The sequence below is a fragment of the Phascolarctos cinereus genome, unplaced genomic scaffold (assembly GCF_003287225.1).
Source record: "Phascolarctos cinereus isolate Bilbo 61053 unplaced genomic scaffold, phaCin_HiC Scaffold_5;HRSCAF=322, whole genome shotgun sequence".
NCBI lineage: Eukaryota > Metazoa > Chordata > Mammalia > Diprotodontia > Phascolarctidae > Phascolarctos > Phascolarctos cinereus.
The window spans coordinates 210813389-210829606 of NW_027555958.1; the positions used below are offsets into that span (position 1 = coordinate 210813389).

A 16218-nucleotide genomic window follows, 5' to 3' on the forward strand; every position below is an offset into this window, starting at 1 on the left:
AACTTTTGAAAACTTGAGAACTCCAATGAATGCAATGACCAAACTTGACTCTAGAAGACTAATGATGAAAAGTACTTCCTACTTCTTGGTAGAGAGGTGACAGAAAGTAGGCACAGAATAAGCCATATATTTTCAGAGATATCCTATGTGTGAATTTGTTTTGCATCACCATATCCATTTATTTATTTAAGGGCAGCTAGGTGGCACAACGGATAGAGGTCAGGCCTAAAGGCAGGAAGACTTATCTTCCTGAGTTCAAATTTGGCCATACTTACTAGTTGTATAACCCTAGACAGTCATTTAATCCTGTCTGCCTCAGTTTCCTCATCTGTAAAATGAGCTGGAGAAGGAAATGACAAACCACTTCAGTATCTCTGCCTAGAAAAAGCCAAATGGGGTAACAAATATTTGGACGTGACTGAAAAACAACTGAACAACAACACTAATTTATTTATAAGAGATGGCTTTTATTGGTAGAGGAAAGAATGTTCTAGGGGAAGGAGAGAAGGAGAGTAGTGATAATTATGCAAAAAAAAAAATAAGAAAAGTACAATAATGGATGAAACATTAAAAATTAAACAGGAGAGAGAAGAAGGAAGATCAGAAGGGGACACAGGCAAATATCTGGTACTACCATGTTCAAGTTGATACAATACTTAATAACTGACTATCCCCATTTAACTGATAAGAAAATTGAGGCTTAAAGAAAATAAGTACTTTATTTAAAGTTTTCATCCAATGAGTAGTGGTATTGGGACTCAAATCCACAGTTTTTACCAAAAAGCTTTTGACAGGACTTTCCAGAATGTTGAATGTATGTATGTATGTATGTATGTATGTATGTATGTATGTATGTATGTATGTATGTTATATATATGTATGTACATACACACATATATTCATTCATTTATTTGTTTGTTTGTTTATTTATTTATCATGCTTGCCCAAGAAATGTGATTATCCATCCTATACATTTTAACTGGTTTTGTCTATAAGTCTAATGTGGTTTGTTGTGATGATGGACCTGCTAAAATATTACTTTGTAAAAATACAATTACTTGCAATGCTAGCAAATCTCAATGGCACTTAGAACAAGGCTAATTATTTTGTGATCAATCACGTCGGATGTGTTACTAAGAAGATTTAAAGCTTCCAGAGGGCAGTAGCACACATAAGGGTTATAAAATCCAAAAGCAGGTCACAGTGACTCACAAACCAATTACATAAATAAATCCATTTGCTCTGCCTACATTATAGGACAGTTAGGTGGATTCAAAAAACAGGTTGAATAGTTCAATGAGAAAAGTTTTGATCCATGGAGAAACATCAAGCTGGAAGGACACCTCAAGTAGTATGTGTACTGTTTTTTCATCTGCCTTGCTTCATTTAATATTTTTAGCAAAAATTTGGATGAAGTCAAAGACAGTACACTCTCAAAATTGTAAAGGACAAGAAGTTGGGCATGATAGCCAATGTGTTGGATAACAAAGTTGGAATTCAAAAAAGATGAGAATGATGGGCTATGTATAAGAAGGTGACATTTAACAGGGATGAATATAAAGTCTTGTACTCTAGTTCAAAAGAATTAACTAGAAAAGTATCAGGTAGGAAGAGATTTATAAATTGATGTGACACAGACCTAGAGGATTTGAAGTCAACTAGCATTCAATGGCTATCCAAAAAAACTATTGTAATCTTTGGCTGCATTAACAGAAGTACACTAAACAATAAAGAATGAAGCAGTATTCCCTTCAGGATGACATATTTTTAGGAGTAGGAATCCAGTAGGACTGTATTTATGATTTCATTAGTATAGATGACCCCGGGATAAGGAAATTTCACCCACCAGGGAATCTTCTCTGCATATGGTTTTATAGGTATCAATCTGGCACCTACCTGGAGGCCCAAGTGGGCACTATCAGATTAGTAAGAGTTCTCCATAAATATTTCAACCTAGATCCACCAGCTGGTGCTCTCTGATCATTATCATATCATTTCCCCCCCTTTTGTCCGCACTTCCTTATCCTCTTTCCTTCCACTTCATCTCTGGAAATAGTAAGTAAGTTAATATTACCACTCTTTGAAAGAACATGTCAATCAATTGCCCTATGGCCTCTACTCCCCACCCTTGTGACTTCCCAGTCCAAAACACTCATCTCTACTTTCTTATATATGTTGTCTTGCCTTATTAAAATATTAAGTTCCTTGAGAGTAGAGACTATTTTCTTTTATCATTTGTATTCTCAGCCTTTAGCACAGTTCCTAACACATAGGAAGTACTAGATAAATGTTCCCCTTCCCACCCCAGTCCCCCAGCTCCACCCCTTTATTCCCTTAGAGGTTAAGTAACATAATCAGCATGTGTCAGAGCCAGACCTTGGACCCTTATCTTCCCAGCTCTGGCTCAGAGGCCAGCTCTCTACCTATTACACTATACCACAAAGTAACACTGACAAATCCAAGCATGTTCACCACTAGCACCATGAGAAGTCAAAACCATCTCATGTGAAGACTGGCTAAAGGAAATGTTCAACCTGGGGAAAGATGACTTTGGGAATGGTCTTTAAATATCTGAAAGGTTTTTATTATCTAGAAGTTTAATTTGTATTCTGGTTGGCTACAGAGTAGAGAACCAGAACCAATGAGTGAAAATAACTAAAAAGAAAATTGTGGCTTAATGTAATAAATGTGGCTTAATAAGCAAAAGTTTCCTGAAAATGGGACAGTCTGCCTCCAGAGGTTCTAAGCTCTTTATTACTGGAAGTATTCAAGTAAAAGCTAATAAGCCATTTGTCACAGATTCTGTAGAGGAGATCCATGCCTCAAGTAGATCGACTAAATGAAATAATTTCTAAGGTCCCTCCAACTGTGAAATGCTATCAGCAAAGAAGGACTAGCCAAAGTTAGATAATATGAATTTACAGTGCACTGAGTAAATTCAGTTCTGGGATTTTCTTCAGTAAAACTCAGTAGCCCAGTCAAGGCAAGTCCGCAAGCATTTATTAAATTGTCCATTGTGTGTCAGACACTGCTTAAGTTCTGAGGATACAAAGAAAGACCAAAAAAAAGAGGCCCTGTTCTCAAAGAGTTCACAGTCTAATAGGGGGAAAAAAACATGCAAACAACTATGTACAAACAAATTATATTATTTTTTGGAAATACTCTCAGAGAGAAGGCACTAAGATTAAAGAGGACTGAGAAAGGCTTCTTGCAAAAAGCAAGATTTTAGCTGGGACTTGAAGGAAATAACAGAAGCCAGGTGGTAGAGATAAGGAGGGAGGAGTTCCAGGCATGGAGGACACTCAGCAAATATGCAGTCATGAATTGGAGTGTCCTGTGCTAGGAGCACCAAGGAGGCCAACATCACTGAATCATAAAGTATGTGGAAGGGAGTTAAGTATAAGCACATAGCAAGCACACTGAAATCATATGTTAGGGTTTGTAGATTTCTAAGGCCAGAACACTGTAAATTCAAGAAGACTGATTTAGATGGAAATATAAGTGTGGGAGTAGAGCAGAGATGCTTAACCTTTTTATGGTTGTGGACCCCTTTAGAATTATGGTGAGTCCTTTCCAGATCAAAGTTTTTAAATGCATAAAATACACAGGACTACAAAGGAAACAAATTATATTGAAATAAAGATGTAAATATCCCCCCTCCCTCCATTCAAATTCACATCAGTTCATCCCTAGATTAGAAGGATGAGTTGACACACAGGATGATAATACTGGATGACATAATAAGGGAAGCAGGAGGGTAAGTCAGAAGGGTATGCCAGTGCATAAGGTGGCAGAATTTCGGCAATGGAAAAATTAACCATCAATGAAATTCCAATTTGTATGTTGATAAGACGGAATATTAATGCAGCATTGAATGCTGCTGCAAACTCTGATCCCAAGGGCTGTTTTTGGACTTGATGTCATTGTTCTTCAGTTGTCTCAGTTGTGTCCACTCTTAATGACTGTTTTTGGGGTTTTCTTGGCAGAGATATTAGACTGGTTTGCCATTTCCTTCTCTAGCTCATTTTTATGAATAAGGAAAATGAGGAAAACAGGGTTAAGTGACTTGCCCAGGGTCGTACAGCTAGTAAGTGTCTGGGGACAGATTTGAACTCAAGAAGATGAGTCTTCCTGACTCTAGGCCTGATGCTGTATCCACTGTGCCATCTAGCTGTCCCTTTGGGCTTGATGGTGACTTTCTATCCAGCTTTGATAGAAGGATAGAACTGAAGACCTGGCGCCTTCCTACCTTCTTACAACTTACTCCCTTATACACATACTATGATCCAGTAACAATGACTTGCCTGCAATTCCTCACACATGACATGCCACCACTCTCATCTGTCAGCTTCGTGCCTTTGCACTGGCTGTCCCTTGTGCCTAGAATGCCCCAGCTACTTACCTCTGTCTCTTAGTTTCCCAGTCTTCCTTCAAGATTCAGCCCAATGTCTTCTCTTTTTAGATTACTTTTATAAATGCTATATATTCCACTAGAATATAATGCTCCTTGACAGCAAGGACTGGATTTGTTTCTTTGTCTTTATTTGTATCCCCCAGGCTTAGTACAATGCCTGGTATAGTAAATACTTAATAAATACCTGTTGGCTGACTGACTAACCTATTCTTACAAACCTCACTCCCAGGTTGTGGCATTGATCAAAGACCATATTTTAAAAATACTTCTTAAACATAAAACCATAAGCACGTGGTTGAACATACCAACAAGTTAAAACCCTTAATAAGTAGAATTTATAGAATTCACAAGACCTCTGTTCTTTAGAATATATGAAAGCACCTTTTGTCTAAGATTTCAAAGTATCATTTACCTTAGCGTCTCAATTATAGTTCCATTTACCAGCAAGGGCCATCAAAAAATGACAGATAATTACCACAACTAAATCAAGGTGCTTGATCTGTGCCTGTGGCACAGAAGAATCAAATCAATAACCCTAATGGGTGGTGCTTTTCTTAAGCAGCATGAAACAACTGAAGACTGTCCACAAATAATCTCTGAAGACAGAAAACAAGGCAGACAACCAGAAATTAGTATTATATTATATTAATTGCCCTTTTAATTTTACAGTTGACTTCAAGGAGAATCAAGTATTATCTTCATTTTACAAATGAATAAATTGCATTGACAAGGAAAATGACTTGCCCAAGGTTACTTACAAAGCCATACCTTCTATCAGAACTTTTAATGCCTCACACCTTACCCATGGCTGTCAAATCAAATAAAATAACTTCGAAGGAAAAAAAAATCTTAAGGAAATAACGGCACTTGGCTTTAGGAAGACAGTGAGAAACCACCTTTCCTAAATGGGCTACATGACAGGAAATTAACATGTGAAGCAGAGGTATATGGTAAGAGAAAAAACGACATGACCTCAAGTCAGTAATGTGCTAACCTTAAAAAGGACAAAAAGTAAATTACATAAGAAACCATCAAGTAATATTCCCACTGCCCTTATGAGAGGTTTCATGCTTTTTAGTTTCTCTTTAGGAATTCACATCGTGTTAAAAAATTAGAATGGAACTACAAAGGAAAGCAATTAAAAAATATAGGAATGAATGCCATTTAAAATTTAAAATTATAAACCGGTGACAAAAAAGGTTTAAATTTCTTCATTTATTTTAGTAAGAAAAATGTGAAGAAATTCTATCTTCTTTTTATATTTTAACTCAAAAACAGAAAATGGACCTTAGTTAAATTATCTGTCAAAGGACAATTGCCTGGCAAAGAGGTGATCTGTGAGCATTCTGGTGGGTTTTCATTTTTTAGTAGGGCTACAGGATCCCAGTGAAGGATGTGGGACCACCCTAATCCTGAACTCAATGCTTCTCTACACACAATTTAGGATCACATTAGCTTCTCTGGCTGCAGCATGGCATTGTTCATAATGGCTTTTGCCACCCCCACTCCCTATCTTTTTCATACAAACTGCTATCTAATGACACCTCCTCTTCCTTGTATCAATGAAAGTGATTTTTTGAGCCCAAGTCTAAGACTTTACATTTATTTATATTAAATATCATCTTCTTAGACTCTGTTCAACATTGTAACCTGAGAATGTCTTACTAGAAGATGTGTCTGAACTCTGCCTCTGTTCCTAGTTGTATGATCTTGGAACATTTCACTTTCTCACTTTAGGTTCCTTATTTGTAAAATGGAGGTATTGGACTAAATCTCAAAGCTCTAAATCACATGAGCTCATAATCTCTGGGGCTCCCTCCAAGTCCTAAAATCCCATTGTATTAACTGAACACATTTTTTTACAAGAGGAAACCTATCTAGTAAAACAAGGATGATAAAGGCTTGCATTCACAAACAAAATCTACAAATCAATCAGGATAACTTATATTTAAAACACACAAAGCACAAGGCTGGGAGACAGGAGACCTGAGTACAAATCCTAGCTCCAGTCACTCAGCAGCTGACCTTGGAAAAATCATTTAATTCCCAAGAACAAAAGTGGCTTCATCTATAAAATGGGAAAATGCCTGAACTAGACAATCCCTAAGCTCCACTGTTGCTCTAATATTCTATGATTACCCATATCTACCAGTAAAAATAAGGTACATTTTCTCATAATTCTGGGATGTTCAAAGAGCAGGAAATTAAGAAATGCAGAGGAAAAAGAACAAATGGGACCATCACAAAAGGATAGCAAGCTTTCAAATAAGTTCACATTAGCCAATGAAATTGGACATTTGGCTTTTAGCCTGCAGTGCCAAGGGAAGTTGCTAAAAGAGATTCACAACCATTATCTAGAAAAACAGAAACACTTTTCTAGCAAACCTGGGTATCTGCTTTCTATCATGCTGCCTCCAAATGAATACAGCTGCCAGGCTAATAAGCTGTCAAAATATGTTCTTATTAAAATATCTTCACAATAAAATTACAGATCTACTCAATGAATGAAAGTATGCAAATTTTGGTTGTCATTGAGAAACCTGCTAATGTTAGTTTTATGGAAGCACACTATCAAGGATCCCTTTCAGCAGAAAATACAATTCTTAATTACTTCATGATGTATCTATTAACTCAAACAAGTCCAATTAAAAAACACCTGCCAATTACAATTTGGCAGGAGGGGGAGGAGAAACTATTCATTGCTGCTTGAATTGCCTCTATGTCAGAAATATAAAACTCTTATTTTTTTATTTATTTTAAGTGGGAGATGTGACTCAATGTGAATGCATGGGGCCCTTCACATCCCATTCACTACCAAAATATAAAGCTGGATTTGCCACTACTGCCATTATTTAAAATATAGAAAACTGACAATTTTTAACAGAGAAAAAAAACCCTACAGATTTGAAGGGCTACTAATAGCATTAAAGTAAACCAGTATTAGAAAACTCTCATATTCAGTTTCCTGACAAGAGGAATTTGAAAACCAAAAATTGTGGAGTCAACTTTCATTTTACTCAATACCTTACCACAGCTATGAAGAGCATATTTTACAGTGCCTCAGTTTCTTTTTTTAAAATTTTATTAATTTATTTTGATTTATCAACAATCACTTCCATATGGTTTTGAGTTTAAAAATTTTCTCCCCCTTCCTCTCCACCCCCCTCCCCAAGATGGCACACAATTTCATATAGGCTATACATTTACATTCCTATTAAACATATTTCCACATTATTGAAGTTGTAAGTAAAAATTAAAACCAACAGGAGGAACCATTAGAAAGAGGAACCAAAACTCAACAGAAGAGGGGAAAAAAATGATAGCAATTCAACTTCCATAGTTCTTTCTTTGGATGTGGATAGCATTTTCCACCATGAGGCCTATGGGGATGGCTTAGATCCTTGTATTGCTGAGAAGGGTTAAGTTTATCAATATTAGTCATCGTACAACGTGTACAAAGTTCTCTTGGTTCTGCTCATTTCACTCAGCATCAGACCATATAAGTCTTTCCAGGTTTTTCTGAAGTCAGCCTGTTCATCATTTCTTATAGCACAATAGTATTCCATTACATTCATATACCACAACTTGCTCAGCCATTCCCCAATTGATGGGCATCCTCTCAATTTCCAATTCTTTGCCACCACAAAAAGAGCTGCTATGAATATTTTTGTACATGTGGGTCCTTTTCCCATTTGTACGATCTCTTCGGGATATAGCCCTAGAAGTGCTATTGCTGGGTCAAAGGGTATGCACATTTTTATAGCCCTTTGGGCATAGTTCCAAATTGTTCTCCAAAATGGTTGGATCATTTCACAACTCCACCAACAATGTATTAGTGTTCCAATTTTCCCACATCTTCTCCAACATTTATCATTTTCCTGTTTTGTCATGTTGGCCAATCTGATAGGTGTGATGTGGTACCTCAGAGTTGTTTTGATTTGCATTTCTCTAATCAATAATGATTTAGAGCATTTTTTCATATGACTATAGATGGCTTTAATTTCTTCATCTGAGAACTCTGTTCATATCCTTTGACCATTTATCAATTGGGAATGGCTTGTTCTTATAAATTTGTCTTAATTCTCTATATATTTTAGAAATGAGGCCTTTATCAGAGACTGGTTGTAAAAATTCTTTCCCAATTTTCTACCTTCCTTCTAATCTTAGTTGCATTGGCTTTGTTTGTGCAAAAACTTTTCAATTTAATGTAATCAAAATTATATTTTGCTTTTCATAATGTTCTCTATCTCCTGTTTGGTCATGAATTCTTCTGTTCTCCATAGATCTGATAGGTAAACTATTCCTTGTTCTCCCAGTTTGCTTACAGTATCAGCCTTTATATCTAAATCATGAACCCATTTTGACTTTATTTTGGTATATGTGTGAGATTTGGGTCGATGCCTAGTTTCTGCCATACTCTTTTCCAGTTTTCCCAGCAGTTTTTTTCAAAGAGTGGGTTCTTGTCCCAGAAGCTGGGGTCTTTGGGTTTATCAAATAATAGATTACTATAGTCATTGACTACTGTGTCTTGCATATTTAACCTATTCCACTGATCCACCACTCTATTTCTTAGCCAGTACCAAGCAGTTTTGATGATTGCTCTTTATAATACAATTTAAGATCTGGAATTGCTAGGCCACCTTCCCCTGCATTTCTTTTCATTAGTTCCTTTGATATTCTGGACCTTTTGTTCTTCCAAATGAATCTTGTTATTATTTTTTCTAACTCTATAAAATAATTTTTGGTAGTTTGATTGGTATGGCACTGAATAAGTAAATCAGTTTAGGTAGGATTGTCATTTTTATTATATTAGCTCATGTGCCTCAGTTTCTTCAACCATAAAAACGCGTATTGACAGTTACTAATCTGAAGTATCTCCAACCTTAACTAATTTTTTTTCTCCCCCTTCAGGGATTCTCAAACGCAAGACAGTAAAGAGTGAAAAGTTGGATAGTTTGCAGAAGCCACCAAAAAATCAGAAAAATACTGAAAATAATAGAGCTGGGGTTCAGTGAGCGTTCAATTACCTTACAATACTAGCAAAAGACACTGAACTGTAAAATAATATAGCATATTTCTTGCAGAAATGAAACAATTACTGTGCTATACAGACAAATAAACATGTTCACTACTCAGACAGGACTACATAAATGCATAAAATACAGGAAGAATCCTATTCTAAGGAATAGCATTATAACAAGAATATTTCCATGTCCCAGTAGATGACCCACAGTAATGGGTTTTTGCTTGTCTAGGTTATATAAAATTCTAGTAAACAACAAGAAGATGCCTTTGTCAGTTAGTTCCTTTTTGATCATTCAAGCAACAAACTTCTAATGAGCTTCTACTAATAAGAAGACAGGAAGTCATGACTTGTTTCCTCAAGAAACTTATAAATTAAATAGGAAAGCTGATAAGACACATATACAAATGACATTATACCCTACACCCCTTGAGGTAAAGGACATTGCTTTATTTACAGTTTTATCTCACAGCACAAGACCTAGTAGGTACCTAACAGATGTTTGTTTAAGGAACAGTAAAAGTCAGAATGTGAATGAGTGTCACTAGAAAGAGAGGTCTATGGAAGTTTGGGTTAAGGGTGGGAGTTGTGGGAATGCTCACTTCTGGCTAAATAGAACAGAGAGGTATGATTTTAAAAGGTCGACAATGGGGTGAAAGATAAGTCATTCTAAGATGAGAAAACAGCATGATCAAAGATAGAGACAGTAAAGCTCTCTAAGCTTGAGCCCACTTTCCCCTGCAATCTGTAGGGACTAGTGGGAGAGTGTGCCGCAGAAACTGGGGCGTGGGAATATTTAGAAGCAGATCCCTACAGGCTGCATATTGATTTTAAAAACACAAATTAACATATCTATGTTGTATTGTATTTTCTTTATTTTGTTAAATATTTCCCAATCACATTTTAATCTGGTTCTGAACTTGGGAGTTTTGCTGGCTGAAGGTTTGACACCTTTGATGTATAGGACAGACTGGAAGAACTAAATAAAGGAAGCATTAAGAATGTGTGGCAGCAGAGACAAGAGTTGTTCCCTGTAAGCCCCAGAGAAGGAATTGCTTGTGAGTGGGTGAGTGAATTAGCCTCAATCTTTTCCCCACCCCAGAACCTAATGACCTTTGCAAGGTTGGAAGATTTAGACTTCTTTTCGGCATCTTAGCAACATACCCAGGAAAGTGACAGCTGACAAAAGTGTCCACATTAGGAACTGAGGACATATAAGACACATTGATGAAAAAGTAGTTTCAAGACTCCACAAAGATTCAAGGAAGAGAATATCTGTGTGTGTGTGTGTGTGTGTGTGTGTATACATACACACACATATATACATATACATATATATATATATAAATAACCCTTTCTAAAAGCTAATTAAGTCTGTCTGACCAATTGACATCAAATTATAATTAATAGCGAAATGACACCAGCATAAGCTCATGAGTTATAACATTAAGAACATGTCCCCCAACCCCTGTGGGTTCCCAAGAATTATGAGGGGAGATGTAGCAGGCATCGTCTGGGGACTCAAACTGAAAGTTCAAGAGAAGGTTGGGAAAGTAGCTCCAGAGCCTGTGCCACACTTCTAAAATGTCAGGGTTTACAGAAGACAGAATTAGAGTGGTGGTGTTTTTTTTAATTATTAGTTATATGTTACAGGGAGAAGGAGAGGGAGTAATGGAAAAGAACAGTTAAAATGGCCAGAGCCTGAGAAATGCAAATTAAAACAACACTGAGGATCCACATCATACCTACCAGATTGTCAAAGTCAGCAAAAAAAAAGAAAAATGGCAAACAATGGAAGAGCTATGGGGAAAAAACTATATTAATACACTGGTGAAGCTGCGAACTGGTCTAGACATTCTGGAAAGCAATTTGGAATTGTACCTAAAAAGCATGTGCTTTTCATTCCCAACAATACTATTACTAGGTACATGCCCCAAAGAGATCAAAGAAAGAAGAAATGAATCTATACGAACAAAAACATTTACATCAGCTCTTTTATGGTGGCAAAACTGAGGGAGTGCTCACAAACTGAGGAATGGCTGAACAAGTCATGGTATATGAATGTGATGAATACTTTTGTCCCATAAGAAATGATGGTGGGAATGGTTTCAGAGAAACCTGGGAAGATTTTTATGAAGTGATTCAAAGTGAATTGAGCAGAATCAGGAAAATAATTTATACAATAACAGCATTTTAAAATTGAACAACTCTAAAAGCCTTAGGAATTCTGGTTAACACAATGACCAACCAAAATTCCAAGACTCAAGCTACCCACTTCCAGAAATAGATGAGGTAAGACTCACAGCACAGATTGAAACAATATTCTTTTTCTGGACATGGCCAATGCGAGGATTTGCTTTGCATGACTAAACATGTCTGTAACAGGGGTTCTGTTTTGTTTTTTGCTTTTTTCCTTTTTTTTTTTTTTGCTTTCTCAACTGGGGGAGATAGAAGGGTGAGGGAGGAAACAAGGAGAGATTAAGTAGATCTGCAAACAAAATTTTAATTAGGAAGTAGGGAGAAGGTGATTAGAGCCTAGTGGCCCTACAGTAGAAAGATGGAAAGGAAGCATTGGTAAGGCCAGGAGGTTGGACAGGTGAGAGCACATCTACATCAGAATGCCTGAATAGGTGTGTAACCTAAATGGCAAGAGCAGGCAGCATGCCAGGAAGGAAAAGAGATGAAAATGGATAAATGGGTTAGTTTGTTAGGAGGGAAAAAACAAACAAACAAAAACCACAAGGATATGAACTTTTAAATTATATCTCTCTCTGCAAACTATAGCCAAGTTTCATTTAAAAGAAATGTGGTTTCCTAAATTAGGATTCTATATATAACATTATTTAATGAGAAAACAGAATCTGGCAGTTGACTATCAAACTCTTCGAGCTGTAAAGAAAGTTGCTATTTTGGCTAAATTAGGTTTTTGGTTTTTTAATTAAAAAGGGACCTAGCCTACAGAACTTCAGTACTAAAATACAGTACTTTCCTTAATTGTGATTAATTCCTTCAGTAAAACAACTCATAAGCATCACCTGGAGACAAATCTTCTGGACATTATATTCTCAGAACTTAGTTGAGTTGGTCCTAAGAATGGTATTTATGGTATTTATCAAAGGAACTGTCAGAAGACAGTTTGACAGAACCTTCAAGAACTGGCATAAGCTTCAAAAATCCCATAGCAAGACAAGGTATCAAAGAAGGAATCCAACTGGATGAGCCTTAAAACAACTATAAATCATTATTATTACTATACTATTTGTTATACACTACATAGGGGCTTTTTGCTAAATTCAGTCAAACAAATTCAGTAACAAAAATCTTAAAGTCAGAAGGAATTATAAACGCATTCTGTAACATCCCTGACAAGTGGTTATCCAGCTCAAGGGACTAAGGGAAAAGCCACTGGATAGGGAATCAGTAGACATGAGTTCAAATCCTAACTATTCTACTTACTATCCGACTGCCCTTGGAAAAGTCATTTTACTTCTCTGAATCTCAGTTTCCTTGTATGTAAAATGAGGGGACTGAACTAAGTAATCTCTGAGTTTCCTTCCAATTCTAAGTATCATATCCTATGACTGCCATGAGAACGCTAGACAATGCCATCTGAGGTACAGGGCTTATTTTATTTTTTATAGGTTTATTTTCTCATTTTATGTTGTTTATTATACAGCAAGGAGTAAAAGATGGCTAGTTCAAAGGGGAAATTTTTTTCCTAAGAAAATTAAAATCTCAGTTAATACAAAGTTGCCATACTAACAAAATTTCAATTATTTAAAAAGCAGAACAGGTGAAAAGGGAAAGTTGACTAAAATATCAAAAAAATTACACCCATACCAAATCTCAAGATCATCCTAGTTTAAAATCTAATTAAATCAAAATGGTTTTTGAGAAAAATAAGATGAGACAAGAGGCCATAATAATTTTGGTTTCTGTGCCATACCAGAATTTTCTGAAAACACTATGACAGACTTCCGATTTTGACCCTCAAGATATAAGATAAACTGGAGTTATGTGAATTGAAACGCAAGGAACACAATAAAGAGCTTCATCTTTCTGATCTGAAAACAGCAACTGAAAGGCAGCTGATGGCACAGTGGATAAAATTCTGGGCCTGGAGTCTGGAAGACATGAGTTCAAATTTGACTTCAGACACTTACTAGCTATTCACCTTTGGGCAAGTCACTTAAATTCTGTCTACCTCAGTTTCCTCAACTATAAAATGGGGATAATAACAGCAACCACCTCCCAAGGTTGTGAGGATCAAGTGAGATAATATTTGTAAAGCATTTAGCATAGTGCCGGGCACATGTTCAGTACTATATAATGCTTATTCCTTCCACCAGCCCCCAGAGGAGTACGGAGACTTGACTTCAGTGGAAATGACCGGAATTTGAGTCCCATTCAATATACCAAGAACATCAATACAAGCACTTAGGTACTCAACAGGAAGACAGAAACCAAGAGCTGAAAATAAAAGTAGAAATTATATGAAAGTATATTTGTGGGTCTCACAGCAAAATAAGCTAGTCAAAAAAAAATCCATTCATGCTGAGCTATTGATGTTTAGCAAAGGACAAACTTAGTCATTCTACTAACAACTCTTACTACTATCATACACAACTATCAACAAAAATAACTTGTAAACCAAGAGAATGAAACTTGACAAGGCTGATCACTTATCTAATCATTTTCCTCTTTTCCAACTACTGACAAGGACAAGGATTTCCAGTCCCTCCCCTCCCCCCCAGTAAATGATCACAAACACCGACATCCAGACAGCTGGGGAGACAGCCAGAGTTCCCTTTCCAATCCATTTGCATAACTATTTCCATATCTCTGCATAACACAGACACCAATCTCATTCTTTATTTAGGATTAAATGTGGTATCCTTTAAATTTCATTTTTTCTTAGATAATTCTAGGTTCTTTCTCCAGATTTCTATTGTTTCATTTCTGTATGCCCAGTGCATAGAACACACTAGGTGTTTAAATGTCTTTAATAGAAGTGAAATAAATTCTTCCCAAAATGTTACATAAAGATTTAACCTTGACCTATTTATATCCTAAGACTTAGCATTCCCTCACTAGGCCACCATTTCCTGAAGGTTTCAAGCAACACAGCAAGAAACTGAACTAAGATAACTTGGCATTGAATTGGGAAGGATAAAACTCACAAAAATCTTTGAGCATCAAACTGAAGTAGTGTATCTCATATGATGAATAGGCTGTTGGATAGATGAGAGGCACAGGATTCAACTTATTTTTATTCTACGGACATTTACTAAATACCTACCCTGTGCAAATGTTTATATAAAACATTAATAAATGTTTATCGATTAACTGCAAGGTCCTGGATGGGGTTCTGGGGCTACAAAGGCAAAAATAAGAATAGTGTACGTCCTTAAGGAACTTACATTCTACTGGGGTTAACACATAAAGAAGTGGTACTATTATAAGGACACTTCTGAATATATATTACTTCATCACAAAGTGGCAGAATTTAGAATGATTACATCATGTCATAAATAATCTAATGACTTAGGAGGGTTTTCTGTTTCTGTTGGGATTATACTTTTTTGATTTTGGTTTTTAGGGAGGGATGGTGGAAGGGTTATTATTATCATCAATAAGATAACAACTAGCATTTATATACCACCTATTATGTTCCAGGCACTATGCTAAGTGCTTTACAAACATTATATCCACAACAACCCTATTAGGTAGATCCTATTATTATCCCCATTTTACAGGTTAGTAAACTGAGGCAGAGGATAAATAATTTACCCAACATCACACAATTGGTGTCTGAGGTTGAATTTAAACTCATATCATCCTGACTCCAGACTCAGCTTCAATCTACTGTAGCTCCTAGATGTCTCTTGGACATGGTGAATCTCTTATGGGATGAGAGAGGGAAGAAGGAGTTATTCATTCTTTTTTTCTTTTTTATTTTCCTGTAGGGCAGGATAGATTTCTATACCCCACTGCCTGTATATCTTATTTCCCAGTTGCATGTGAAAACAATTTTTAACATTTGTTTTTAGAACTTGGGGTTCCAAATTTTTTCCCTTCCTTCCCACCCGCCCTCATTGAGAAGGCAAGCACAACTCCATACAGGTTATGCATATGTAGTCACGCAACACACTTCCCTAGTAGTCATGTTGTGAAAAACTAACTATATTTCCCTTCATACTATCCCACCCCCACCCCCCCTTCACCCCCGTTTATTCTATTCTCTATTCATTCTTTTAAATATTCATATGGACCCAAAGGTAAGGAAGAGACAACCTGTCATTCTTTTCACTTTCAAGGATGGATGGATGGATGGATGGATGGATGGATGAATGAATGAATGAATGAATGAATGAATGAATGAATGAATGAATGCAACCATTTAAATGCTTACTATATGTCAGGCAATGTGCTAATAAAGGTATATACTAATACAAAATGCAAAATAGTCCTCACCCTCAAGGAGCTTACATTCTAACAAACAACACAAATAGGACAGTAAGAGCCAAGCAGGGGTGAAATTGTTTGGCAAGTCTATGTATGCTGAGAGAAATCACGGGGCAATTCATAGACATCATTCCAGGAATGACAGTATTGATTTCATTAATGATCCCTAAGTTAAGAGGTAGTAAAAAGGGGGATATGTGAGAACTTACATGTTAGCATGTCATGAAGATGGGGAGAGAACAGCATAGCAGGGTTGGGTCAGGCCAGGTATTATGAACCAATACACCAATCAGGTGCAGAGTGCTCCAGGGTAGAA

At 36.5% G+C, this 16218-nt stretch overlaps 1 protein-coding gene across 1 annotated transcript in view; it reads right to left on the reverse strand.

Annotated features, from left to right (window-relative positions):
* Positions 1 to 16218, reverse strand: part of PRIM2 (DNA primase subunit 2) — a 351568-nt gene that overhangs the window by 116980 nt on the left and 218370 nt on the right.